The 27,729-nt window shown below is 42.3% G+C and overlaps 1 pseudogene; it reads right to left on the bottom strand.

Annotated features, from left to right (window-relative positions):
- Window positions 1-561: 561 nt before the first annotated feature.
- On the bottom strand, window positions 562-26,998 carry LOC101614058 (annotated as a pseudogene).
- Window positions 26,999-27,729: the final 731 nt, after the last annotated feature.

The raw sequence follows: 27,729 nt of genomic DNA, 5'->3' as shown, positions 1-27,729 counted from the left end.
AGCACGTCCCTAGCCAGCAACATGTTCCTCTTTGTTTCTTTTTACTATCTTCATGCCTTTAAATACCTCTTCTACGGTGCATGAAAAAGTTCTCTTTCCCCGTGTCAACAGAAACTTTCTTGGGAGAACAAACCCAGCACCTTGTGTGTGCTAAGCAAGTGGTGCCCTACCATTAGCTGCATCCCTGGACCCAAACTGTTACCTTGTTTAACATGATGAGTTGAGACTGTTTTCTGGTTTTTTGTTTGTTTGTTTGTTTTTTCATTATTTAAGACCTTTATTAACAGGTGCTTGCAGTTTGTGGACTTTTTTTTTTTAAATGAAGTTGTAAACTTTTTATTACAAATTAAAAATGAAGTTCTTAAAAATCTCAACTTGACCAGATATGAAACAATTTAAAAACCTTTAAAGGTATATTGAGAAAAACCAGGCTTTTTTAAAAAACACGTTTGTCATTACCAAAAAGAGACATCTTTAGGTAAAAATAATAAAAACCCCATGCTGCATAGTCAATGCAGATAGTTCTAGTTTATCTGGTCAATGGGCAAAAAGCAAGCACTTTTGTTCATTTCTTATTGCTGGAATTTCATATTCATTTCTTCTTGTTGGATTACTAAACCGGATGATGGTAAAGATGGTAAGCCGGCATTTACTCAGCCCCGCCCTGCTCAGCCTTGGGAGCGGACGAATTTTCAGCTGGTGGATCGGCTGCTTTTGTCTCTTTGCCATCTTGTGGTTTAGGGTTCCCTGGGCATCTGCGTCGGTAATTGAAGTTGCGGCGGTACCGACGTTGAGCTGGCTGCTGATCTCGGGTGTCATCTCCTTGATTTTCCTTGTCCTCTTCATTGCCATCCTCTCTGGGCTGTCTTTGGCGAGGAGGACCCCTGCGGAATCGTGGTCTATAACCCCAATACATATTCTGTCTCACTGGTCCACCTTGCTCTCCTGCACCCTGGTTGTCAGCACCCTCCATCTCTTCTCCCTGCACAGGAGGTTGGAATACTGTGGTCCGTGCCCATAGGGCCTCCTCATGTAGTAAGGTGGGAACCTTCGCCTGCGGTAGGGCCGGCGTCGTTGGGCCTGTCCTTCAGGAGCGCTCTCCATCCTTCATCCTTTCCCCCACTCTCACTATTCCGGTAATTCTGCTGGTAATTGCGTGGAGGACCCCTTCGACGTGGATAGCATCTATAATGGTTACGGTCTGTTGCATATTTACTGCCTTGACCTGGACCTCCACTAGGCCTGCAGCATTTGCTGCCTCCGCACCCTTTTCTCCTTCAACAACATCAAACTCCACAGTCTCTCCATCTCCTGCACTGCGAAGGTGCTTCCTGGGGTTATTCTTCTTTATGGCAGTCTGGTGTACAAATACATCTTCCTTGGTGTCATTCCTGTGGATGAAACCATATCCATTCCTTACATTGAACCATTTTACTGTTCCCAAAACCTGCCTTGCGATGACCTTCTTGTCCCCGCCGGCAGGCGCTGATGTGAGGCCGCCGGGGCCACCGCTCCCTGCGCCGCTGCCCGTGGTGCCGGGCTTGGGGTCGGCGGCGCTGAGGGCGGGGCGGCCGGTCGCGGTGATGGTGACTGGGCCGGCTGCGGCAGGTGGAGCTGCTCAGGGCTCTCTGGGGTCCGCTCTCTGCTCCCGCTACCGATCGAACTCGTTTTCTGGGTTTTTTTAATAAAGCCTTCTTTCCAGAAACATGTAGAATTCATTTTCATATTATATTGCAATTATAATATGAATAGTTTAAATTTCCTCACAATGTATCAGGTTTCTGTCAAAATCACTATCGTCCTATCACTTAAAAGTATAAATCCACTCTTGGTTAGTCATCCTTTCTTTGTTACTGTCCTCACATGTTAACCTGTGACTAAAGCTCTTAACGTCCAGGCTATAGTATCTGCAGATAAATTGCAGAATTTAGCCCCATTTCTACATATACATTGCCATGCAGAGGAATTCAAAGCTCTTCTTAGCCATGAATATTGCTATTCTTTGTGATTTATTCTTCCCTAGGATGAAATTTTCTATTCTACAAAACAGATTTGAATGTAGAAGAATAAAATGAGTTTTCTACATTGCACAGGCAGGTAACAGAAAAATGGGGGCTTTTTACTATTAACTCTTTTGATACATTAGGAGCCATGGTAATAAAAATCTCCATGTCCTTAGTCCCATTTTCAATAGCAACAAAAAAAAATAAAATACCTTGGAATAACGTTAACCAAGGAAGTAAAAGATCTATACAACGAAAATATAAAAACTCTCAAAAAAGAAATTGAGGAGGACTTGAAAAGATGGAAAGACCTCCCATGCTCCTGGATAGGCAGAATTAACATTGTGAAGATGACAATCCTACCAAAGGCAATATATAGATTTAACGCAATTCCAATTAAAATCCCTACAGTGTTCTTCACAGAGATAGAAAAAATGATCTCAAATTTCATATGGAAAGGCAGAAGGCCTCGCATATCCAAACATATCCTCAGCAAAAGAAATACCTCTGGTGGCATCACCATACCTGATATAAAGCTATATTACAAAGCCATAGTAATAAAAACAGCATGGTACTGGCATAAAAACAGGAGTATAGACCAATGGAATAGACTTGAGAACCCGGATTTTGGGTCAAGCAACTATAGCTACTTGATATTCGACAAAGGCCCAAACAATATAGACTGGAAAAAAGATAGCATCTTCAACAAATGGTGCTGGACAAACTGGATAACTATATGCAGGAAACTAAAACTTGATCCACACATTTCACCATGCACTACACTCAAATCCAAATGGATCAAAGACCTCAACATAAGACCAGAAACTTGAAAACTACTGGAAGAAAATTTAGGAAGTACTTTCCATGATATAGGAATGGAAAAAGACTTCCTGAACAAAACCCCAGTGGCTCAAGTTCTTAAACAGTCACTCAACCATTGGGATCATATGAAGCTGAAGAGTTTCTTTACAGACAAGCATATAATAAGCAAAGCCAATAGAATACCCACAGAATGGGAGAAAATATTTGCAGGTTATCCAACTGATAGAGGCCTTATCTTTAGAATTTACAAAGAACTCAAAAGTCTAAACAATAAGAAGACAAATACCCCACTAACAAAATGGGGCACAGAGTTAAACAGGCAATTCACAGAGGAAGAGATACAAATGGCAAACACACACTTAAGAAAATGTTCATCATCCCTAATCATCAGAGAAATGCAAATTAAAACAACTATGAGATTCCACCTTACCCTAATAAGGATAGCCAACATCAAAAGGTCAAATGAAAATAAATGCTGGCGAGGATGTGGAGAAGCAGGGACACTCATTCACTGTTGGTGGGAATGCAGGATGGTACAACCACTTTGGAAAGCAATATGGAGACTCCTGAAAAAGCTGACTATAGAAATACCAACAGACCCAGTTATACCATTACTGGGCATCTACCCTAAAACCTTCAAACCAAAGGCCAGAGAGATTTGCTCAACCATGTTTGTAGTGGCTCAATCCGTAATAGCTAAAAGCTGGAATCAACCCAGATGTCCATCATTAGAAGAATGGATAACAAAGATGTGGTATATCTACACAATGGAATTCTATACAGCAGTAAGAAAAAAAGACATAAAGAAATTTGAGGAAAAATGGTTGAACCTGGAACAGATCATTCTCAGCAAACTTACCCAATCACAGAAAAAAAATCGACCAGCAAGCACCTCATAGACTAGACAATAAGATGGATGGGAGGGCAGGGAGGGCATCGAAGGGTGGAAAACAGTAATCCGGACCCAAACGGCAATGGTACCATAAAATTCTACTTCCTAAAAGACAGACCAAATGGCTGAACCTTCACTAGACCCTTACAGGAAACACCTGAACCACAAGACACTGGAGAAGGTAGGATCAAGACTTACCTAAATCTCCTACATCTTCCCTCCCTCCCTCTCCCCTTCTCCCCTCTATCTCTCTCCTCTCTAACTCTTGTATATTAGTTATGTTTTTCCTCAATTTCTTAGTGGACACTGACCTGTACCCCCACTTCCAGCTTGGGCCTACCATCCACAATGAGCTTTTGATCAGAAAAACTTACAAGGTTTCCCAAAACAATGACAGACTTCTGTCAGAGTACTTGATGACCCACCAAAGGCCAGTGGTAAGACCCTATTGCTGAAGACTCCATACGCAGCTGACGCTTAAAATGGAATGACATGGCTGGAAGCCAGGAGAGAGTCAGTCCCCAGACAGTCAGCGTGTCTAGTGCCAGAAGGTGCTACATAGGCGACTGGGGGAAACGACCAAGATCTGTCCAAGCAACACATTGTTTAACCTAATTAGCAACAAATAACCTGATGTGATGCCCACACAAGTGCAATAGTGGTACACAGCCATGGTGAGGAACCAATTGCTCTTGATTTGGCTAACTGATCCACTCAGTGGTACTAGACCCATAGCTGGAGCTGGGAAACAAGTCAGAACCATACCTAAACACAAGCCCACTCTACAATATCAAGCTACCATCAATCACGGGGTATAAGAGGGCCTACACCTATCAAACTGTCTATCAAAAAAGTAAGTGTTATCTCAATTCTCCCGGTGCTAACTTACTCTTGGTTGGAGAATCTGCTTCTCTTTTCCAGATAGATGCAGATCCTAAGAAGAGAGCTGCCCCAACATACCTCAAAAGGGGCCCAACTGAAACTAAGGACAACTGGTGAAATAAACAAGGGTCATGTTTTCCTGTGAACCGGATACCAGCACAAAGGGGAAGGAGACCAATGCAGAAAAAAATCAACTCCTACCAAATCAGAGAACCAGAGCCTCAGAGGCCCCCAACACCTCAGCACTGAAGCAGACCAAAAATGAACCCAACATGGCTCAGGGAAATTTTGCGGAAGAGGGGGCAGAAAGAATGTCAGAGTCACATGTTGGGTCATGATTTGCAGAGACATTTATCATACCAATAACTGGGGGCTAACTCCACAATGCACGACCCATTTTTCATCAACAAGGAGGGTCCAAAAGGGAGGGGGTAGATCACAGATGAGCCTAAATAATGGTACCAAACTGCCTGTATTTACTGAAAAGAAAACTAATAAATTAAATTTAAAAAAAAATTTCCATGTCCTCCAGAAAAGAGGACACTTTGTCACTTAAACTAAACTCAAAAATCCAGAAAAATGAAGAGCCTTTACAATTTCTTATGCAAAGCAATGTCAGGTAGACTTTTTTTTTTTTTTTTTTTCTTTTTCGAGGTAGGGTCTCACTCTGGTCCAGGCTGACCTGGAATTCACTCTGGAGTCTCAGGGTGGCCTCGAACTCACGGCTCTCCTCCTACCTCTGCCTCCTGAGTGCTGGGATTAAAGACATGCACCACCACACCCTGCTATAACCTTCTTCAATCTTAAAAAAATTATTGCTGGAATACTTTGTGAGTTAAGCCTAAGGCTCTGAATGTCACTGGATTTTTCTGTGTTGAATATTTTCCATTTTTAATTAGACTGAACAAAGGATGGAGACAATGCAAGTAGAAGGGATAATTTAAGTCTAGCTGAAGCCGGGCGTGGTGGCGCACGCCTTTAATCCCAGCACTCGGGAGGCAGAAGTAGGAGGATCACCATGAGTTCAAGGCCACCCTGAGACTCCAGAGTGAATTCCAGGTCAGCCTGGACCAGAGTGAGACCCTACCTCGAAAAACAAAAAACAAACAAACAACAACAAAGATTGAAGAAGGCATGAAAAACAGATGTTTTGGGTTGTAATAATAGCTGTAATTTATAAAGTTTAGTGGCAATATTTCTGAGTACGTAGAAAAGTCCATTTTCAATATAACTAGTCCAGAAATAAATTGTTGCTGTTGCAGGAATTGCCTACCAAAATTTCAGGGTTTTCAAACTGGGAGAGATACAAATGGCTTACTATCTACCACATATGGTGAAAGTGTTTCCCAGGACCTCAAAGCTACCCCAGAAGAAGAACCAAACAGAATGAAGTGCAAAAGGTGCTTTCTATTTTGTTTTCTTACCTTTTATAATAAACAGGATTCTAGACTTTTTAGTTGTCTAACCTTAACCCTAACCCTATTATGAAAACAGCTTAAAAACTAGATTATTTTCTCTAAAATACTATATGAGAAATAAAGGTAAGAGAAGGAAAGTTGGTTGTGGAGTAGATGTATATATGATCCGGAGGCACACTGTGTGTAATGGATATCACTTCACAGAGAGCCAGCCATGGGGAGGTGCTCATGTGTCAGAGGACTGCCCCATTTGGTAACTGAGAACAGAAATAGTTTCTCCCAAAGAAAATAGCAAATTCAGCACATTGTTTCTTTTAGCATTTTACTCATAAAAGAAAATAAAAGACATTGGAAATGACTTCCAAAACGCACACCAAGCTTTCAAGGAAAAGTTTTAGACTTTTTATTTTAAAATACAATACCTGTACTAATATAACCTGCTCTAAAAATATATCAAGAGGAAAATAATTGCATTTACAATTTAAATTAAATTCTAGTTCATTTTCAAAGTAGCATAATTTCACTATGATCTAACTCCAAGTTCTGTTGCACCTTGATTATATGTCTTTAAATGCTGGCCTTTTCCTTTGATTCAGTACAAGTGTTGTTCAATCTTTTCAGAAGCCCAGAAAACACAATGTTTTACTAATGGTCCCTCATGAGCAGTCAGTGAAAATACCATCTGCCAGAAAGCTCTCTTGTCTCTCTGCCTTTGCCCCAGCATTCTCTTTCTGGTGCTCTTGTTGAACTATTAAATTTGATAAGCACCAGTTTTTGGCAATTCTCTTCTATTAGATGATAATCAGTATTAAAAACATAATATGAGGCTGGAGAGATGGCTTAGCAGTTAAGGCACTTGCCTGCAAAGTCAAAGAACCCAGGTTTTATTTCCTAGGACCCACCTAAGCCAGATGCACAAAAACATGATATGGCTTCATCACATATGTCTGCAATGGCAACTTGAAACAGGATCTTTCATGAAGCTAAAATCAAGGTATCATTCAGGGCTTCAGCCACCTAAAGACTTCACTGGAGCTAAGGACCTGCATTCAAGATATCTCCCTCATAAGGCAAGCACATTGCACATGGTGGGTGGGAGGCAAGTTAGCACCCCACTCCCAGCACCAAGGTTTGAGCACAGAGCCTTACAAACAGTGAACTACAGTCCCAGCTCCTGGCGCGGGAGCTTGATTTTGCTTTGAGCTTTTGGGTTGTATTGGGTTTTATTTGTACATGTGCATGTGTGGTATGCAAAAGTGTATGTGCATTGTGTGTGTGCACATGTGTGTGCATGTATGGGAAGGCCAGAGGAAACTTTGGATATTATCTTCAGGAATACCACCCACCTCTTTTTGTTTCTTTTAGTATTTATATGTACTGGCGAGTGTGTGTATGAACATGTGCTCCTGTGAGTGAGTGCAGGAACAACCATGCCACGGTGCCCACGCACTGGTCAGAAAACATCAGATGTGGGGCCTTGTTTTCTTCCTTTTTGAGACAGGGTCTCTCATTATTCACTGCTGCAGTCTTCATACTAGCTGGCTCAAAAGCTTGTGAGCAGTTCCTCCTTTCTACCATAGGCACTCTGGGATTACAGACACTCCCATTACAGCATTTGGCTATAAGTGGATTCTGGAGATCTGAACTCAGACACTCATGCTTGTGTAGCAAACACTTTATCAACTGAGCCATTCTTCCAGCCCTTGCCTACTTTTTTTGAGACAGAATCCTTCAATGACCCGTAATTCATGAATTAGAATTGACTAGCTAGCCAGTGAATTCCTCCTCCCCACCCACCCCAGTGCTGGGTTACAGGTGTGCGCTAGCATTTTCATGGGTGCTGAGGATCAAACTCAGGTCCTGATGACTGCAAAGTGAACACTTCTCTAAGTGAGCTATCTCCACAGCTCCAAGTTTGAAGAGAGAGATAGTATCTTGCTATGTAGAAAAGGCTAGAACTCACTAGGTAGCCCAAGGTGGCCTTGAATTTGGAATCCTCCTGTCTCACTGTGCTAGGATTAGAGAATGCCACAATGCCACCAAGTATTGGCATTTGATGTACAGCTTTCCTCAAAGCTGACTGAGTATCTTTGGAACATGACAGCTGATTTTCTCCATTAAAAATTGACCCAAAAGATCAAGATAGAAGCCACAATTTAGTGTCAGTTCATTTGCAGTGCCCTGGCATGCCCATTCTCCCTCTTCTCTTCTCTTCTTTCTCTCTCTCAATCTCCCTCTCTCTTCTCCCCCTCTCTCTCTCCCTCTCCCTCTCTCTCTCCCTCCCTCCCTCCCTCTCTCTCTCTCTCTCTCTCTCTCTCTCTCTCTCTCTCTCTCAAAAGTACAATTAAGACTTTTTGAAAAAGAGTTGGATAAATGAAGAATGGCAACTGTTTCCAAGGATTTTATGGTGTACTACTTTGCCTGAGGGGAAAAGAAAGTCAAGATGCATACTACTAATAAGAATAATATTTTAGGGCTGAAGAGATGGCTTAGTGGTTAAGCACTTGCCTGTGAAGCCTAAGGACACTGGTTCAAGGCTCAATTCCCCAGTATCCACGTTAGCCAGATGCACAAGGGGGCACACACATCTGGAGTTCATTTGCAGTGGCTGGAGGCCCTGGCACGCCCATTCTCTCTCTCTCTCTCTCTCTCTCTCTCTCTCTCTCTATCTCTCTCTCTGCATATTTCTCTCTCTGTCACTCCCAAATACATAAATTTTAAAAAAGAATAACATTTTAATTATATGTATATTTACTTGATAAATATAATACAGTGTGTTTACAAAAAACATTATTATCGAGGATAGAGCGATGGATTAACAGGTAAGGCACTTGCCTGTAAAGCCTGAGGACCCAGATTTGACTCCCCAGAACCCACATAAGCCAGATGTACAAAGTGGCACATGCATCTGGAATTGGCTCATTGCAATGGCTAGAAGCCCTGATGCACCCATTCTCTCTCTCTCTCTCTCTCTCCCCCCTCTCTCTTTTGTTCTCTCTTTCTCTCTCTCTCTCTCTCTCTGTCTGTCTCTCTCTCAAATAAATATTTTAAATGATTATTTTTTACCTTAGGTTAAAATTTCAAAAGTAAATATGAGACTTCTGATTAAGATAGCAGAATGGAAACCTTACCCCCCCAAAAAAAAAAAACTGGTAGAAGAAAGGAGGTACATTAACACAAGATGTACCCCTTGTTGTCCTTTTTCTGCAAAATCCAAGGCCCATAAGGAGTTTATTAATCCAGGTTAGACCTCTTCACAGAAGCAGGAGAAAGCCACAGGAAGTCAACAATAGCAAGGAGCGAGGAGGATCCTGACCCAGCCAGTTGTCACAGGGAAGGAAAGAGCATGTCTTTGACCTGCCACTCTCTGGTCTGCTTGAGTCTAGAGCCATCAGGAGCCTTGAAGACTGCTGGAAGGTGTTCTTCCCATGCACCTCAGACCTGCTGCAAACTCTCAGTGGAAAAGGAAATAAAGTCAGCAATCCAGCCAATCAGTACATCACCCAACAAAATACTAGGGAACAAGAACCATCTCTATAATAACCTTAAATGAAAATGGCTTCAATGCTCCAATAAAAAGTTGCAGATTAGACAACTGGATTAAAAAAAAGTCCCAGCCGGGCGTGGTGGTGCACGCCTTTAATCCCAGCACTCAGGAGGCAGAGGTAGGAGGATTGCCGTGAGTTTGAGGCCACCCTGAGACTCCATAGTGAATTCCAGGTCAGCCTAGGCTAGAGTGAGACCCTACCTTGAAAAACAAAAAATAAATAAATAAATAAAACCCAAGACCCAACTATTTGCTGCCTCCAAGAAACCCACCTACTTAGCATAGATACTAATAAACTAAATGCCAAAGGCTGGAAATCGAACTGTCAAGCAGATGGTAGTTGGCTCCTGCAAACAACAGAAGTGACCATCCTTAGACAAAGTAAACTTAAAACCAGGACTAATCATAAAAGACAAAAGAAGACATTTCATCTAATAAAGAGAACAACCCATCAAGAAGATATTGCAGTTGTCAACACATTTATGCATTAAATATTGTGGCCCCTAACTTCATAAACAAACACTAGAAGACATAAAAGAACACATTAAGTCCAAACACAGTAATAGTGGGATACTTCAGTACCCCCACTCTCACACTTAAATAGGTCATCCAGACTAAAAGCTAGCAAAGAAACTTCAGAGCTAAACCATACCATGGATAAACTGGACCTAACAGATTTGTACAGAGTATTCTACCCAATAAATACAGAATATACACTCTTCTCAGTAGCTCATGGAACCTCCTCCAAAACTGACCAAATAGGCCACAGAACAAACATTAACAGATACTTTTTAAAAATGAGGCAGGGGGCTGGAGAGCTGGTTTAGTGGTTAAGGCATTTGCCTGCAAAGCCAAAGGACCCAGGTTCGACTCCCAAGGACCCACGTTAGCCAGATGCACAAGGGAGTGCATGCATCTGGAGTTGCTTACAGTAGCTGGAGGCCCTGGCATGCCCATTCTCTCCCCCCCCTTCTCTTTCAAATAAATAAATATATTAAAATGTAGCTTTTTTAATTAAAAGAAATGAGGCAGGGATGGAGGGATGGCTTAGCAGTTAAGGTGTTTGCCTGCAAAGCCAAAGGACCCAGGTTCAATTCTCCAGGACCCATGTTAGCCAGATGCACAAGAGGGCGCAAGCGTCTGGAGTTCATCTGCAGTGGCTAGAGACCCTGGCGTGCCCACTCTCATTCTCATTCTCCCCCCCCCTTTCTCTGTCAAATAAATAAATAATTGTTTTAATTTTAAAAAATGAGGCAATCTCTTGCATGCTATCAGATCACAGTGGAATATAAATTGAAATTAACAAAAAAAAGAGTGAATACAGTAACTACACAAATTCTTAGAGATTGAACAACACACTTGTAAATGAATAGCAATAGGTTATTCAAAAAATCAGGAAGATTTAAAATTTAAAAATTTTTAAATTTTTAAAATTTTTAAAAATTTAAATTTTAAAACTTTAAAAATTCCTAGAAACAAATAAAAATGATAATACGGGAGCCTCTGCCATCTTATCACCATCGGTAAGGACTCTAGAGCCCTGAGTGCTAAGTAGGGTAGGCTGACCAGGGCTCAGGTGAGCTCTCCCACACCATGTGGGTACCACCCCAGGCTCCACTTGCTGGGGTAGGGCTCAACCACACAAAGCACTTAATTCCCTTCTGGTCCTGTGCCCTAAGCCTCCGCTGCCCCACTGCCATCAGTAGGGATTTCAGAGCCCCCAGGTTTTCAGTAGAATGATCAAAGTTCAGGTGAGTTTCCCCCCCCCACCACAAGGCAGGAACAACCCGGGCCCCACTTACTGAGATTGGGAATCAGCTATACTACCACCAAAACTCTCTTCCTGCCCTGCTCCCCTGAGCCCCTGCCACTGCCTTCAGTAGAGACTCTGGGGCTGATTGTATCCCAAAGTCCCTTGTCTTCAGTAGAATAAGGCAACTAGGACTCACCTGAGCTCCCACCCCCCTGCAACCTCCCACCACCCCATATACAACTCCTCACTCTGACCTGGTCTGCTTACTGCACCTCCACAAGTAGGGACTTCCTATCTTATCCACTCTACAGCCTGGCCAATGAGTAGGTCAGGCCTCCCAGGGTCCAGCCTAGACATGCCTAGAGACTGCAAACACAGGGAGGAGCCTGCTCATATTCAAGTGAATCCACCACAAACCTACACACAGACTGCCCTCCTACACCCACCTTGACCAAGGCTGACCATGCCACTGCACACGGGCTACACAAGAGTTGCTATGGCCGAATTCTTAGCAGGACAAAAAGTCTATCTCTAGATGGGTAAACCCCAATGCAAAACAAATAATGCAATCAAGGCAAGATATCCCTACCAAGAATTCCTAGTCTCGTACAGGAAGCCCTCAATGAAAACTTAGAAGAAACTCCAGATAGAATTCAAAAATGAAGTTATGATAAACAAACATATTAAACAGATTTAATGAGGCCACAAAAAATGCCTAGATAAAATTAAAGAGAAACAACAAAAATAACTCAAAAGATAGCTGAATAAAAATGAAAGAATCAAAAAGAACTTAATAAATGGCTAAATGAAATAGGTGAGAATAACACAAAAATGAACTCAATGGCCAGTGAAATAAACTCAATAGAAACATGATCAAATGCAGGAATGAATTCCAAGAGACAATAAGAAAATCAAATAAAGAAATGAAAATGTAATTAACATTAAATGTAATTAACAAAGACATGGAGACACTGAAAAAAACCTAATAGAAAAAAATAAGAAATAACTCAATTAAAAGACTCCTGTGAAAGTCTCAGCAACAGAATAAAATTATGTGGAGGACAAACTATCAGAACTCAATAATAAAAGAGATGAAACAGGCCAGGAATTCAAAATTAATAATAAATTCAAAAAATGTGTGAACAAACATGAGGGAAAGGTAGGACACCGCAAAAAGACCAAATGTTTGAATCAAGGGCATACAAGAAGGAAAAGAAATACAGGACAAGGGCATAGAGAATACCTTTAATAAAATTAAAGAAGAAGCTGGGTGTGGTGGCTCACGCCTTTAATCCCAGTCCTCAGGTAGCAGAGGTAGCAGAATTGCTGTGAGTTCCAGGCCACCCTGAGACTACACTGTGGATTCCAGATCAGCCTGGGCTAGAGCGAGACGCTTCCTCAAAACAAAAACAATAATAAATAATAATAATAAAAGACGCTTCCTCATATTTCAAAAGAGAGCCCCAACCAAGTACAGGAGGCACACAGAACACCAAACAGAGAGGACCAGAGAAGAAATTTCCCATATCACATTACAGTTAAAACACTAAACACAGAAAACAAAGAGAGAGTATGTAGTGATTTGAATGCATTAAAATTGAGTTTGCAGCTTCAGTCCCCAGCAGGCAGACTCCTGCTACAGGGGGCATGTCACTAGGGGTGGATCTGAATTTCAGTTCAAAGGTATGCACAGAGGTCTGAGCTCTGGTGGGGTTCCTGTTTGCTGTTTTTGGTGTTTTCTGGCTGTATGGTTATTTCTGTCTGCTTGGCTCTATGAAAGGGAGCCAGCTTCTTCCACCACTGATCTATAAGCTTGAAATAAATCCTTCCCTCCCATAAACTGTGTTTGGTTGAATGATCATCCCAGCAATGTGGAAATGACTGCAACAGCTACTTAGAAATTTGCAAGCTTGAAGGTCATTAAGGACCAGACCCTTTTCTCATAATCAGCATCAGGAACCACCCCCTATGTCTTGTGTAGCACACTAACTTCAAAGAAGGGGGAAATACTGCAATTATCCCTCTGTAGATTCAAAAATATCATGTAGAAAGGGGAAGAAAGCAGAACCATTGTCCCTCCTTAAAATTTAAAGTACTCTGTGAAAGGCAGAAAGGGGAGGTAGCAGGGCTTGTTTGAGGCCCACTAAGAGAAGGCTATTCCTCCTTATAAAGCACAGGGTTTTTTTGTTTTGTTTTTGGTTTGTTTTTTTTTTTTTTTTTTTTTTTTTTTGGTTTTTGAGGTATGGTTTCACTCTAGCCAAGGCTGACCTGGAATTCACTATGTAGTCTCAGGGTGGTCTCAAACTCACGACGGTCCTCCTACCTCTGCCCCCCAAGTGCTGGGATTAAAGGCATGTGTCACCATGCCCAGCTAAGCACATCTATTTTTATACACTCATTATTATTTTACTTTCTTTAACTCTTTTTTTGAGAACTTAATTGCATATTGGTCATATTCCCAGTGGGTTCTTCTCCCCTGTCCCCATTCCACTAAGGGCCATCCTCAGTGGGATTATTGGTAATCACTGTGGGGTCACACACCAGTCTCTGTCAGGGGGAGACAATGCATCAGAGTACACCTTCCCTCCCTGTGGTTCTTTCATTCTTTCTATCCCCTCTTCCACAATGATAACTGAGCCCTAGAGGACAGGTTAGAAGTCTCCTTCACAGTTGAACTCTCAGCAGCCTCTTATTTTCTGCTTTAATGAGTTTGAGTCTCCTCAGTGTTTCCTGCCATCTTCCTAGAGGAGGTTCACGGGCTAGCAAATGAAAGCAGCACTCATATTTCTTCCTTTAAGAACTCTCTGTTCAGTTCCCTGGCCCACTTTTTGAGTGGGCTGATTAATCTTTTATTGGTTAATTTTTGAGTTTTTGTATATTCTAGATAATAAATCTGTCAGATATATAGCTGGCAAAAAATTTCTCCTACCAAATAGCCCTCCAAATGCTTATGTTCATACCCATATATTAATGCTACTCTCATTTTTGGTTATAGAAGATCCTCTTAGATGATGGTGACCACTAGGGTGACTCAAAACTCACCAAAGTGCTGAGGAGTAACGGAGTGTTTAACACTAAATGAGACCTCTCTATCACACCCTCAAAGGCTCAGGGACCATTGTGGAAGAGGTGGTGGAAAGATTAGAGAGCCAAAGGAAGGGGAGGAGTGCTTACAGTGCTATCTTCCAGAACAAAGTGCCCTTGACATTCATGACCTCACAGTGTTTGATGCCACCTACCCGAGACCTGTATAATGGGAGGGAAAAATGAGACATCAAAATAGAAGAAAGACTAGTTGGAAAGTAGAAGGGATTCTGTGAAGGGTGGTCTTAGGAGGGGAAAAAGGGATGCTGGTGGGAGGGGATTATGACCATGGTATATTGTTTATATTTATGGAAGTTGCCAATAAAAAGTTTAAAATAGAAATGAAGGAAGGAATAAAAGAAGGAAGGAGAAGACAAGGGAAAGAGGAAGAGAGGGAGGGAGGGAGAAAAAGAAAAGAGAGAGAACAAAAGAAAAAGCCATGTCTTGTGTCTTGGACTTTATGTGTTTATTATGTCCTATATTAGTCATACAAGTCATCTCTACTAACTAAAAAAATTATAAATGTCTAATATGCACAGCATAATTATCTCTTTTATTTTACAAAATATAATTTGCTGGCTACACATTACCATTCTATCTGGCCATTTAACTACTGGTAATGATTCTTCCTGAATCAAACACACAACCTGGAGATTTTCTATCTCATGTTCCTTTGGACCCTTGAGAAAACAATATAGAATGCCTGCAGTGTAAAATTAGACCTAAACTTAATTATCTGGCAGCCTATTTCCTGGGTTTAATTAACTTTTCTGAGTGGTTTCAACTGCAATGAGGACTAGTCCCATTCTGTATTATTTAGTGTCATAATTTCTCTTCTCCCTGAGTTCCAAGGGCACCACAAGTTCCTTCCAGTCCTAATTGCCATGGCAAATGCAGAGATACAAGAACTGAAAAACAGCTACAGCCAAAATTAAAAATGGTTGCTGTGCATACTAATAGAGGGATAGGGATCTATGAGCCATCTATAATTCTGGCCAGCCTCTGAATGAACAGACTTTAAACATTTCATTATCTTTTTAAGCAAATTCAAATTATGTATTTAATCCCTCACCATTATAGATTATTGGGCTATTTCAGGAGTAGAAGCTGAGCCCGGACCAAAAGCTTTTACAAACTAGAATATGACATGCCTCATATTTGAGATGACCTCCTTCTCCATACCCAAACACACAGGTACTCTGAACTGAAAATACTGGCTTTAGCAAGCCATTATCCTTCAAAGCATCTGACCCTCTCCTTAGTAATGGAGTGGATATGGGCCACTGGAAACAAGCCAGACAGTTCCATGAGTGTTCTGATTGCAGGTTACTGTCTGGAAACATATATTTTTGTTTTGGTTTTGGTTTTCTGGGGGGGATTATTTTGAGGTAGGGTCTCACTCTAGCCCAATCTGACCTGGAATTCACTATGTAGTCTCAGCCTGACCTCCTCCTACTTCAGCCTCCCAAGTACTGGGATTACAGGCATGTACCACCGCGCCATCATGCCTGGCAGAACCTAGATTTTTTTGACTGCAGATGAAGATTTCCCCTCCCCATTTGAAGTGCTTTTAGCAAGTATTAAAGCAAAGCACACTCAACCCAAAGGGAAATAAGAGTTTATTATGAGCCAAATGTGGGTAAAAACAGCCTAGGAACATAGATTCAAGTTGACCCCAAAAACCATTCTAAAGCCAGGCGTGGTGGCACACACCTTTAATCCCAGCGCTTGGGAGGCAGAGGTAGGAGGATCACCGTGAGTTTGAGGCCAGCCTAAGACTAGTGAATTCCAAGTCAGCCTGGGCTAGAGTGAGACCCTACCTCGGAAAAAAAAAAAAAGGAAAGAAAAAAACACTTTCCAACATGGAAACATGATCTATAGTCATCGAACAAAAGAAAGTTCTCACCACTGTGTGGGAACATCAGATAGGCAGGTACAGCAAAGCGGGGGAAATTGTTGCAGGCTTTGGATGACATTCTTAACTTTTGGTTTGTGTGGTCTTTTATGTTAATACATTCCAAAGGTTTTACCTGATAGTTGAAAGGTTGTTATTTCAGACACAGAAGTGGGCAATGGATGGCTATTTAGGATATTAAAAATAGCCTAAGAAAATTTGGCTCTGAATCTACAAGATTCCAACACTCCACAATCACAAGGTTCTAATCAGCCTATCAGCCTTGTAGAAGCTTTAACATATGTGTGGTTCTCTTCTGGGAACTTCAGTTCACAGGTAAAATCCATTTCCTCAAACATTCCCATGTGTTGTGAGAGAAGCAGAGGGAAGATGAACAGGAAACAGACTTGGAGAAGGAGGCCTTCTCTTAAGACCGCTAAAAATGAAACAACCTAGAGAAAGGATTGTGAAGACCTAAATCTTATTTATTTATTTATAAGAAAAAAATAAACAGAAGAGGCTGTGGACAAGGAAGAGAAAGAAAAACCATATCCAGGATATTCTAATACAGAGTGATAACTTCTAAGTGCCTGAAAGACCCCAAGGAGCATTCAGGAGCACAGCAAAGCTCCAGAGCCACCTTCCCAGCCATGCTTCTGCCTGGACTCCTGTCCAGAACCTGTCTTTATGCCAGAGGCTAGGAACCAAACCCAATGAAGGCTGGCACAGGGAGATGCCAAAAACCTTTCTGATGCCACCAAGTACATGGTGCCTGAGCGTCTTTTCAGTCATCCACTGTTCTTGTTGCTGGTCCAACTGCTGAGCTGTTTTTCCACATTGCTTATTCTCTAACTGGGCAGGTTGCCGGCTAGCCCATCACTGTCCTTGGTCAGAGGAACACTTGGCCTTAGTCCATGTAGTCCTTCCTTGAACACTCCTCAGCCAGCCATGAATGTTTTCAATTCCATTTTAACATCTTCTGATGGTTCTGAGCCATGGCTGGTAAACAGTGTCCCCCATAGTCCCACTGACGCACTCTGTGAACCTGATAGAAGCCTAATCCAAGCTCTCAGCCCAAAGCAAATCCTCTCAAAATATCAATGATATTCTCCACAGAAACAAATGACAGTCCTAAGATTTGTGGGAATCACAAAAGGGCCCAAGTATCCAAAGCAATCCTGGGCAAAAAGAACAAAGCTGCAAGCATTACAACACTGGACTTCAGGATGTGACAAAAAGTCATAGTAGCCTGGCCCAGGTAAGAGGATCGCCGTGAATTCAAGGCTAGCCTGAGACTACATAGTGAATGCCAGGTCAACCTAGGATAGGGCAAGACCCTACCTCAAAAAGTGAAAAAAAGAAAGATAGGAAAAGTCATAGTAGCCAAATGCCACAGTGCTGGAGGAAGAACCCACGACAGAGAAAGTCTCTGCCATGAGCAGTAACAGGAGCACTTAACAGCCATGTTGAAATGAAACTAGAGACCTCTCCGCTCGACTACAGCAATGTCAGTCCAGGCCTTCCAAGGCTGCTGCAGGGCCTCCCTCTATGCATCCTGCATCTCTGACCGATAAAGAGACAGTGGGGGAGGGGGCAAATAGTTACTACTCAATGCCTCTGGCCCCTGGCCAACCACAGGGCTCATCATGGGCTCAGATAGAAAAGGCATGAACCCACCTTCGCATTACACCCAGCCAGTGCCAGGGCCCCAGTGCCAATGCAACTGCTGTGCAGACCGTATACATGCAGCAGCCTGCCTCTTCTATGACCACCCTGTCCAGAGGTGTGGTCCTTCCCACAGCAAGGTGATCATGACTCAGTTGTCCTACCTATCTGTCACCATACTGAAAAAAATGAAGACAAAATGGATTAAAGGCTGAAGCATAAGGCTCTAAACTATGAAATTACTAAAGGAATTAATTATAAAATTAATTACCAAAAAGAAGTAATGCCTCAGGACATGATCTGAACAAAAATATTTTATATATGACCCAAAAGTATAAACAAAAATAAAAATTAATTAATAAGATTACATCAAACTGAAAAAATAAGCTTCTTTAGACCAAAGGAAACAATAGAATACAGAAACAATCTATTGAAAGGGAGAAAATATTTGCAAATTATTCATTCATTGCAGAATTAATATCATCAATACAGGGATTCAATGCAATAGCAAAAATAATGATCTGGGGTGAAGAAATTGCTCAGTGGTTAAAAGTGATTGCTTGCAAAGCCTGATGGCCTGGGTTCAATTCCCTAGTGCCCAAAAAAAAGCCAGATGCACAAAGTGGTAGATGCATCTGGAGTTAGTTTTGGAGTTAGTTAGTTTGCAGGGGCAGGAGGCCCTGGCATATCCATATTCACTATCTCTCTGTCTGTCTCTTTCTCTCAGATAAATAAATAAAAATATTTTTAAAAAATAATAGCCTGGCATGGTGGCACACACCTTTAATCCCAGCACTCAGGAGGATCACAGTGAGTTAAAGGCCACCCTGGGACTACATAGTGAACTCCAGGCTAGAGTGAGACCCTACCTCAAATAATAATAATAATAATAGCCCTCCTGCCTTTAAGTTGGGTAAATAACCAGAATGGACATTTCTCAAAAGAGGATATACAAATAATCAACAAGTATCTACTTAATGTCACTAATTATCAGGGAAATACAAAACCACATATTATCATCATTCTCAAGTTAGACCAGCAATTTTCTAAAACACAAGAAATAGCAAGTTCTCAGATGTGATGCCCACACAAGTGCAATAGTGGTACACAGCCATGGTGAGGAACCAATTGCTCTTGATTTGGCTAACTGATCCACTCAGTGGTACTAGACCCATAGCTGGAGCTGGGAAACAAGTCAAAACCATACCCAAACACAAGCCCACTCTACAATATCAAGCTACCATCAATCACAGGGTATAAGAGGGCCTACACCTATCATACTGTCTATCAAAAAAGTGTTATCTCAATTTTCCAGGTGCTAACTTACTCTCCGTTGGAGAATGTGCTTCTCTTTTCCAGATAGATGCAGGTCCTAAGAAGAGAGCGGCCCCAACATACCTCAAAAGGGGCCCAACTGAAACTAAGGACAACTAGCGAAATAAACAAGGGTCATGTTTTCCTGTGAACCGGATACCAGCACAAAGGGGAAGGAGACCAATGCAGAGAAAAATCAACTCCTACCAAATCAGAGAACCAGAGCCTCAGAGGCCCCCAACACCTCAGCACTGAAGCAGACCAAAAATGAACCCAACATGGCTCAGGGAAATTTTGCGGAAGAGGGGGCAGAAAGAATGTCAGAGTCACATGTTGGGTCATGATTTGCAGAGACATTTATCATACCAATAACTGGGGGCTAACTCCACAATGCACGACCCATTTTCATTAACAAGGAGGGTCTAATGGGAGGGGGTAGATCACAGATGAGCCTAAATAATGGTACCAAACTGCCTGTATTTACTGAAAAGAAAACTAATAAATTAAAAAAAAAAAGAAATAGCAAGTTCTGACATGAATGTAGATAAAGAAGAATGCTCACAAATTGGGAATGCACAAAGTGGCACATATATCTAGAGTTCATTTGCAGAGGCTGGAGGCCCTGGAGTGCCCATTCTGTCTGTCTGGCTCACCTCTCTCTCTCTCTCTTTGTCTCTCTCTCTCTCTCTCTCTTTCCTTGCAAATAAATGTTTTAAAAAAATGTTTAATGTTCTTCTTTTAGAATGTAAGAGCCAAAGGAAGGGTAGGACTCCTTACAACGTGCTCCTCCAGAAACAAAATGGCCTGGATATCCATGATATCGCAGTGCCTGACACTACCTACACCAGATCATCATAATAGGAGGAAAAGATCATGACATCAAAATAAAAGAGAGACTGATTGAGAGGGGGAGGGGATATGATGGAGAATGGAGTTTCAAAGGGAAAAGCAGGGGAAGGGAGGGCATTACCATGGAATATTGTTTACAATCATGGCAGTTGTTAATAAAAAATAAATTAATTAAAAAAACAAAAATATTTTTGATGTTCTTCTTTTAAGGAAAAGATGGTTCTGAGTCATGGAAAGTCTACTCAGAGAAGATCAGCTCAGGGCACAGATTAATGTCAGTAGAGATGCCCACACACAAGAGAAAGACAATTTCTGGGTGACGTGATGCCACATCTAACTAGAGTAGCTGCATGGCTGAGGTCCTGTTGTGATTATTGCTGTGATCACTGTACTCACACCATCTCAGTCCTGGGAAAACTCTGCTCTACCTACTCATCATCCCGATGCTTGCATTCAGAATCCTCAAATCGCAGAGACAAGGATGTGCTCCATGCCTGATGCTATGACTCAAGAACAAAACACTCCTTCATGTCACAGACTCTGTATTTCACAGACCCCTGCAAATTACATATTGGTCCTTATTTTACATTAACGCTTTTTTAGCCTTGAGATTGTATTGAGACCCTGTGGACTTTATACCTCAGCATCTTCCGCCTGCACCTCCTTCCCAGCTACCCCACACTCCACCGCACAGGTCTCAATTATACACACTCACCCTGCTCATGTACCTGCCAACACCATGCATGATCTGAACACAGCCAGCAGCTGTTTATTTACAATTAGATCTACCAGCTGGAAATCAAACATTTGACATTACCAAATCAATCAGTGTTGCAGGGAAATGGCAATGGGGGTAACAGGTACAGCGTGAAATGGAGGCTAGGAACACTGAGCTACACCACATCTGTCCTCGTCCAAAGCCATCAGCTGCTCTCAGCATTGAGGATTAACACAACTACAGCATATGATCAGCCATGTTCTAGCTACAGATTCAACACCTAAGAAATACAGCCCAGCAGAGGTAAAGATATGGGCTTCGGATGCCATGGGCTGTTCCCCATAATGGAGTTAGAGTTTGCAGCCAACCCCATGCTGTCGTTTGTATTCCTTTTTCTTCAAGTAGTGATTACAGCTGAACCCCACATATTGACATGGAGACTTCAAGTAACGCATAGGTATGTATGTGACATATTCAGAAAAGCTTATACATACATACAAACCTGAGACATAATCTCATTTGGGGATTGCTTTATTTTTTCTTTTTTGTTTTGTTTATTTATTTGTTTTGTAATTTTGTTTCATGACAAGGTTTCTTTACGTAGGTCAGGCTGGCTTTGAACTCACGATCCTTTGCCTCAGCTTCCTGACGTCACCACCACACCAACTTCATTTTGGAAATTTTAAATGATTAACTTCTCTCCATAAAGGGGCTATTTATGATTAATCCTCCAGTTTCTACTTAGATGTTTACTGACATTTATGCCCATGATATATCATAACAATACATATAGCTCATGCTAAAAACATAATCTCTGGGGCTGGAGAGATAGCTTATCAGTTAAGATGCTTGCCTGAAAAGCCTAAGGACCCATGCTCAATTCCACAGTACCCACATAAGTCATATGCACAAGGTAATGCATGCATCTAGAGTTTGTTGGCAGTGGCTGGAGGCCCTGATGTGCCCATTTGCTCTCTCCCTCTCTTTCTCTCATAAATAAATAATTTTTTAAAATAAATTTTTTCTGCTTTGTTCCTCAAAACTGACAAAAATAAAAGAATAACTATTTAGTGGGAATACAGAAACTGCCAGACGTGGTGGTGCACGCCTTTAATCCCAGCATTCAGGAGGCAGTGGTAGGAGGGTCACTGTGAGTTCAAAGCCACCCTGAGACTGCGTAGTGAATTCCAGGTCAGCCTGGGCTACAGTGAAACCCTACCTCGAAAAACCTAAGAAAAAGAAAAGAAATGAAACAAGAGAAGACAGTGGAAGGGCTCTGGGAGGACATAGACTATCTCAGCGGGGGGGAGGGGGACATGAGTGGTTTACAAGGCAGCAACAAGAGCTTCCTGTGTTCGCCCTCCAGGTTTTTCCTTTTTTACTACGGACATACTTAGTGTGGATACATCATGTGTAGGTACCCTCTTTTCCCTCGTCCCTGCCCCCTTTGTGCTGGGGACCCTCCTCAGTGGGGTTGCAAATACTCCCCATGGGGTTGTGGGTTATGCACTGTGGGAGCAGCAGTCAGTTATTTAGAGGAGGCGATGCCTCTGAGCATGATGTCCCAACCTGTGGCTCTTACAGTCTTTCTGCCCCCTCTTCCACAAAATTCCCTGAGCTGTGGTGGATGGGTTTTAAGTCTACTTCAGTGATGAGCTCTTTGGAGCCTCTGGATCTCTGCTTTAGTAGGTGTTGAGTGTCCTCAGGATCTGTCTCCTCCATCCTGGTACTAATTATCAGGAACAGCATGGAAGCAACACTCTTGCTCCTCTCCCCAATTTCTCTGCAGTTTCAGCTGAGCTTGGCTGAAGTGCAAGGGGTAGTTTATGTCTTTGGGTCTTGCTACCTTCTGAAAAAGAAAAATAGATTCTCCAACAGAGACCCTGAAATTCCCAGCCTCAGTGCACAGCCAGAAGCCTAACCTCGGAATTCCCAGCCTCCAGCACACAGCCATCCCAGAACCTTGACCTTGGAATTCCCAGCCTCCAGTGCAAAGCCGCCCCAGAACCCTGGCCTTGGAATTCCTAGCCTTCAGAGCACATTTCTGTAACTATATAACATGGTCATAATCCCCTCCCACTACCGTCCCTTTTCCTCCTTCTAAGTCCCCTTTCGTTGAATTCCTTTTTCTTTCCATCTAGTCTCTCGTCTGTTTTAATGCCATCACTTTATTTTCTTCTATTATGCTGGTCTTGTGTAGGTAGCATAAGCCACTGTGAAGTCCTAAGCACCTAGGCTACTGTGTGTCTGGAAGACAGTATTGTGAGTACTCCTCCCCTTCCTGCAGCTCCTACATTGTCTACATGGCCTCTTCTGCAATGCCCCCTCTGTTGCAATTAGGTTCTCCTTGCTAGCAGAAATCACCTGATTAAGAGCAGCTAGTGGGGGGATGGGAAAGGGTTCATTTTGGCTTACAGACTCGAGGGGAAGAGCCATGATGCCAGGGGAAACAATGGCATGAGCAGAGGGTGGACATCACTGCTCCCCCCCACCCCTGGCCAACATCAGGTGGACAATAGCAACAGGAGCATGCCAAACACGGGAAAAGGGACACTGGCTATAACACCCATGAGCCCGCCCCCAACAATACAATGCCTCCAGGAGGTGTTAATTTCCAAATTGCCATCAGCTGAGGACCTAGCATGCAGAACACCTAAGTTTATGGGGGATACATGAATCAAACCACCACATTCTACCCTGGTCCCCATAAACTGATAACCATCCATGATGTAAAATGCAATGCATTCATCCAACTTCAAAAGTCCTTGTAGCATTTATCAATCCCAATGATATTCAAACATTCCCATAGCCTGGGATCTTTTAACTGAGCTATAGTACCAAAAATATCCCCCAAAAAACCATAATGGCACAGAATAAACACACTGCAGAAGATGGCACTGGGCATAGCAAAGAAATACTCAGCCAATACAAGATTTAAACAGGGCAAACAACAAACTCTGTAGCTCCAAGTACAACACCTCTAGTCAGTGACAAGTCTCCAAGTCCAATAATTCTAACCAGCAACAATTCTTTGGTTTTCCAATTCTGCCCTCCATCTAGACTACTCACAGTCATGGAAAACTTCATCTGGGGCCAGCAGCTTTCCTTGGCAACCATTTCATGGTCCTAGAATCTCCACTACAACCCATGGTTCATCCTCACAGTTCCATCAGGTTTCCATGCAGGCATCCAGCAAACCTGCTTCACACTGCCCATGGCTGTTTCCAAAACTCAAGACCACATTGAAAACTCAATGATCTTCTCTTTCCTGAATTTCTTGTACTCCACAATACCAGGTAGGGTGCTAATTTGTTAATCCACAGGGAATAAAGCAGACTTTGAAAACAGGACACTTCTTAACCACTCAGGCCCCTTCAAAAGAGTCTACATTCTTCCTGTTGCCCCAGTGCAGGTCAGCTGGCCCAATCTCAAAAGTTATAATTTCTCATGTAATTACAGCTGAACAGGCAGAAGTTGCAACCCAAAGATTTCATTTCTGTGCCATATCCCTCTGGTTGCATCAGTCTATTTCTATGCAAAGCAACCTTGTACAAGTGCTCAGGAGAGGGGCATAACAGCAAGCCTCTCACACAAACTGCTTCTAGCCCAGCCCAAGCAAAGTTCTTTCTCACGCTCATCAGTCAAACCTCACAGTCCATAGTTCTTACTGCATTCAGGTCTTTCAACTCTGACCAGAATAGTCCATCAAGCTGTACTTACAGCACTGCAAGGCATCTCTTATAGGCCAAGCTTTCAAATTCATTCACATTCCTCTTGAAAATCAGCTCCAAAAGGCCAAAGCCACACAGTCAGGTGCCTAGCAGCAAGTGGCCCCACTCCTCAGTACCTTGGAGAGCATGATAAAGATGTCTCACCTAATAGTAAACACTCCACTGTCACTTCTTAGCACTTTGATAAGCTTTGAGTCACCCCAGTGGTCATTACTAAATTTCTATTTCTAAGTTCATTTTCTGAGCTCCAGTTGTAATTTGTGTTGAAATGCTGAATATTAGATCAAGCCATTATGTCACCATGATGGTGAAGTTGGCTTTCTTAGGAATAACAAGAACAGAGAGAAAAGTCAGCATAATCTATCAAAAGTAACTGAAAAACTACCATCTCTTGTCCATCGTTCGTGAGTCTATGCAAGGAATTCAAGAATAGAATGTTAAAGTCTTATGTGATTCATTAAGTTTTGTATGTTTTGGAAAATACATTCAATTTAATCTCCGATAAAATTGCAAATTGCTGCTCAGAAAATTCTAATCTGTCACTGACAGTCAGTCACAGATCTCACTGCAGTAAAGAATATAACCACCAGGTGGCAGCATTGTAGCATTAAAGAAGCTTTGACCTTGAAATTGAGGAAAGCTAGTGGAAAAATTGTCTTGGCCCAGAGTCAAATCAACCTGCTTAGTGACTACATCCCATCCCAGCTGATTTCTTTGTAATTTCAATTATTGTTACTTGAATTCATTTTAATTGTGGCCTAAGCCATTCACCCTGAAGTACCCCATAAATGTTTAAAATATTCAGTTACCAACAATGCCAGAGTTAGAATTAAATGGATTAAAATTACCTAATAAGTATTCCTAATGAATTTTTAAAGTGGTATCCTTAATTATTATTAATCTGTCTTTTAGGCTCCCAGGAGTGACAGCTGCTGCATTTGGTAAAAGACACCCTGATGGTATGATGGTAGCTCAAGAGACATGCTTAGGGCTGGGGAGAAGGCTTAGCAGTTAAAGGTGTTTCCTTTCAAAGCCTTCTGGCCATGGTTCAAGTCTCTAGGCATTTATTTGCAGCTTCAAAAGACCCTGGTGTGCAAGCCGGGCGTGGTGGCACATGCCTTTAATCCTAGCACTCAGGAGGCAGAGGTAGGAGGATTGCAGTGAGTTCGAGGCCACCCTGAGTATACAGAGTGAATTCCAGGTCATCCTGGGCTAGAGTGAGACCCTACCTCAGAAAAAAAAAAGGATCTTGATGTGTGCACAACATGCTCCACCGTCCCCTACACGCACACACGTGCAAATAAATTTTAAAAATTTTTAAGCAAGAGAGAGATTTCAAATATAAGGGCTGATATGTAGTTCAGTGATAAGCATTTGCCTAGTTTGTGCAAGACCATCAGTTTTATTCCAAGCACAGGAATGGCACATGTGCTCTGGGACTACACCTAACACAGAGTTTACTTCAATGCTCCAACTAGGAATCCGTCCCTCTCCCACCTCCTCTTCCACCCACTCACTCAACTGCTTCAGCCTACCATGGCCAACTGCCATCTCCTCAGACTTCAAAGCAAAACATATTGCCACCAAAATATAGATATATATCCATAAGGCCATTTTCTATCCAAAAGTAACAATTCTGCATTGAAATAGCTCTGATCTTCAAAAGTTTCATAAATATTGTCTTAGTATGTTTCTGTGATTAAAATATCATCAGACATCAAAATAGCCTTAGCTCTCTCTATATCTACACACACATACACACGCTCTTAGGTTTGATTGTGTTTAGGGTTTTTGTTGTTTTGAGGCATGATCTCATGTAGCCCAGCTTGTCCTCAGATTCACTATGCAGCCAAAGTCTACCTTGAGCTACTGATCTTCCTGCCTCCACTTCACAAGTAATGGGATTACAGACATGGGCCACCATGCTCGGTTTATGCAGCATTCAGGATTGAACCCAGCACCTTGGGCATAATAGACAAGTACTCTACCAACTGGGCCACATCCCCAGCCACTCACTCTATATTTCTATAAGCATTCGCTTATGTGACTACCTAGGTGAACACGGGTTTCCTTACTTCACCGCCCTCACTGGAACTGCCCTTAATGCGCTCTTCACAGCACTTAAGGCTTTTCCCAGCATGCACTTCAAACTGTGCTAGTTTCTGCCTGCTTCCAGTCCCAAAACTGCTTCCGCATTTGGGAAAGTTGTTTAGTGGTGTCTTCCCTTTGGAGCCATTCATCTTGTTATAATGAAATATTTTGCTGACTTGCAAAGAACTTAAAAAGTGGAAATGTATTTCCTCACAGCACTTTCCATAGCTTGCACAGTTGCAGAAGAATGCTCTATCACTGAACCTCATGCCCAGCTCATCCTTGCACATCTTTAATAAGAGCACAGTGTCCATCCATGCTAGCTCCACAGTCATGGCCCAACCACCACCTAACTTCCCTACCTCTGCTTTTGCCTGGTTTTTTGTTGTTGTTGTTGTTGTTGTTTGTTTTGTCTTGTTTTTTGAGGTAGGGTCTTGCTGTAGCCCAAAATAACCTGGGACTCATTATGTAGTCTCAGGCTGGCCTCGAACTCACAGCAATCCTCCTACGTCAGCCTCTCCAATGCTAGAATTAAAGGTATGCACCACCATGCCCATTTTTTTTTTTTTTTTTTGCCTATTTTCCCCCCTTTCCTGTTCTTTGTTTGTTTGTTTTTGTTTTTTGAGGTAGGGTTTCACTCTGGCCCAGGCTGACCTGGAATTCACTATGTAGTCTCAGGGTGGCCTCGAACTCACGGTGCTCCACCTACCTCTGCTTCCTGAGTGCTGGGATTAAAGGCGTGCACCACCACGCCCAGTTTCCCCTTTTCCTATTCTTTTGTTTGTTTGTTTGTTTGTTTGTTAGTCAGGATCTCACCATGTAACCAGGCCTCCAACTCACTAGACAGACCAAGCTGTCTCAAGCTGGCAATCTTCCTGACTGAGTGCTGAAGTTACAGGCATGTGCCATCACACCCAGCTGAAGCTCCTATGTCATAACACTGCAACATCAGCAACTGAAACGTAATACAAAACTCTGGATGGACACATTCAGACATAGAAAATACTCTCATTTTGTTGATGAGAGAGGTCTCATTATGTCACCCAGCCTGGCCTCATATGACCTA

This window comes from Jaculus jaculus, chromosome 12, assembly GCF_020740685.1.
Source record: "Jaculus jaculus isolate mJacJac1 chromosome 12, mJacJac1.mat.Y.cur, whole genome shotgun sequence".
NCBI lineage: Eukaryota > Metazoa > Chordata > Mammalia > Rodentia > Dipodidae > Jaculus > Jaculus jaculus.
The sequence above is the reverse complement of the archived record's forward strand: the minus strand, read 5'-3'. Positions and strand labels throughout refer to the sequence as shown.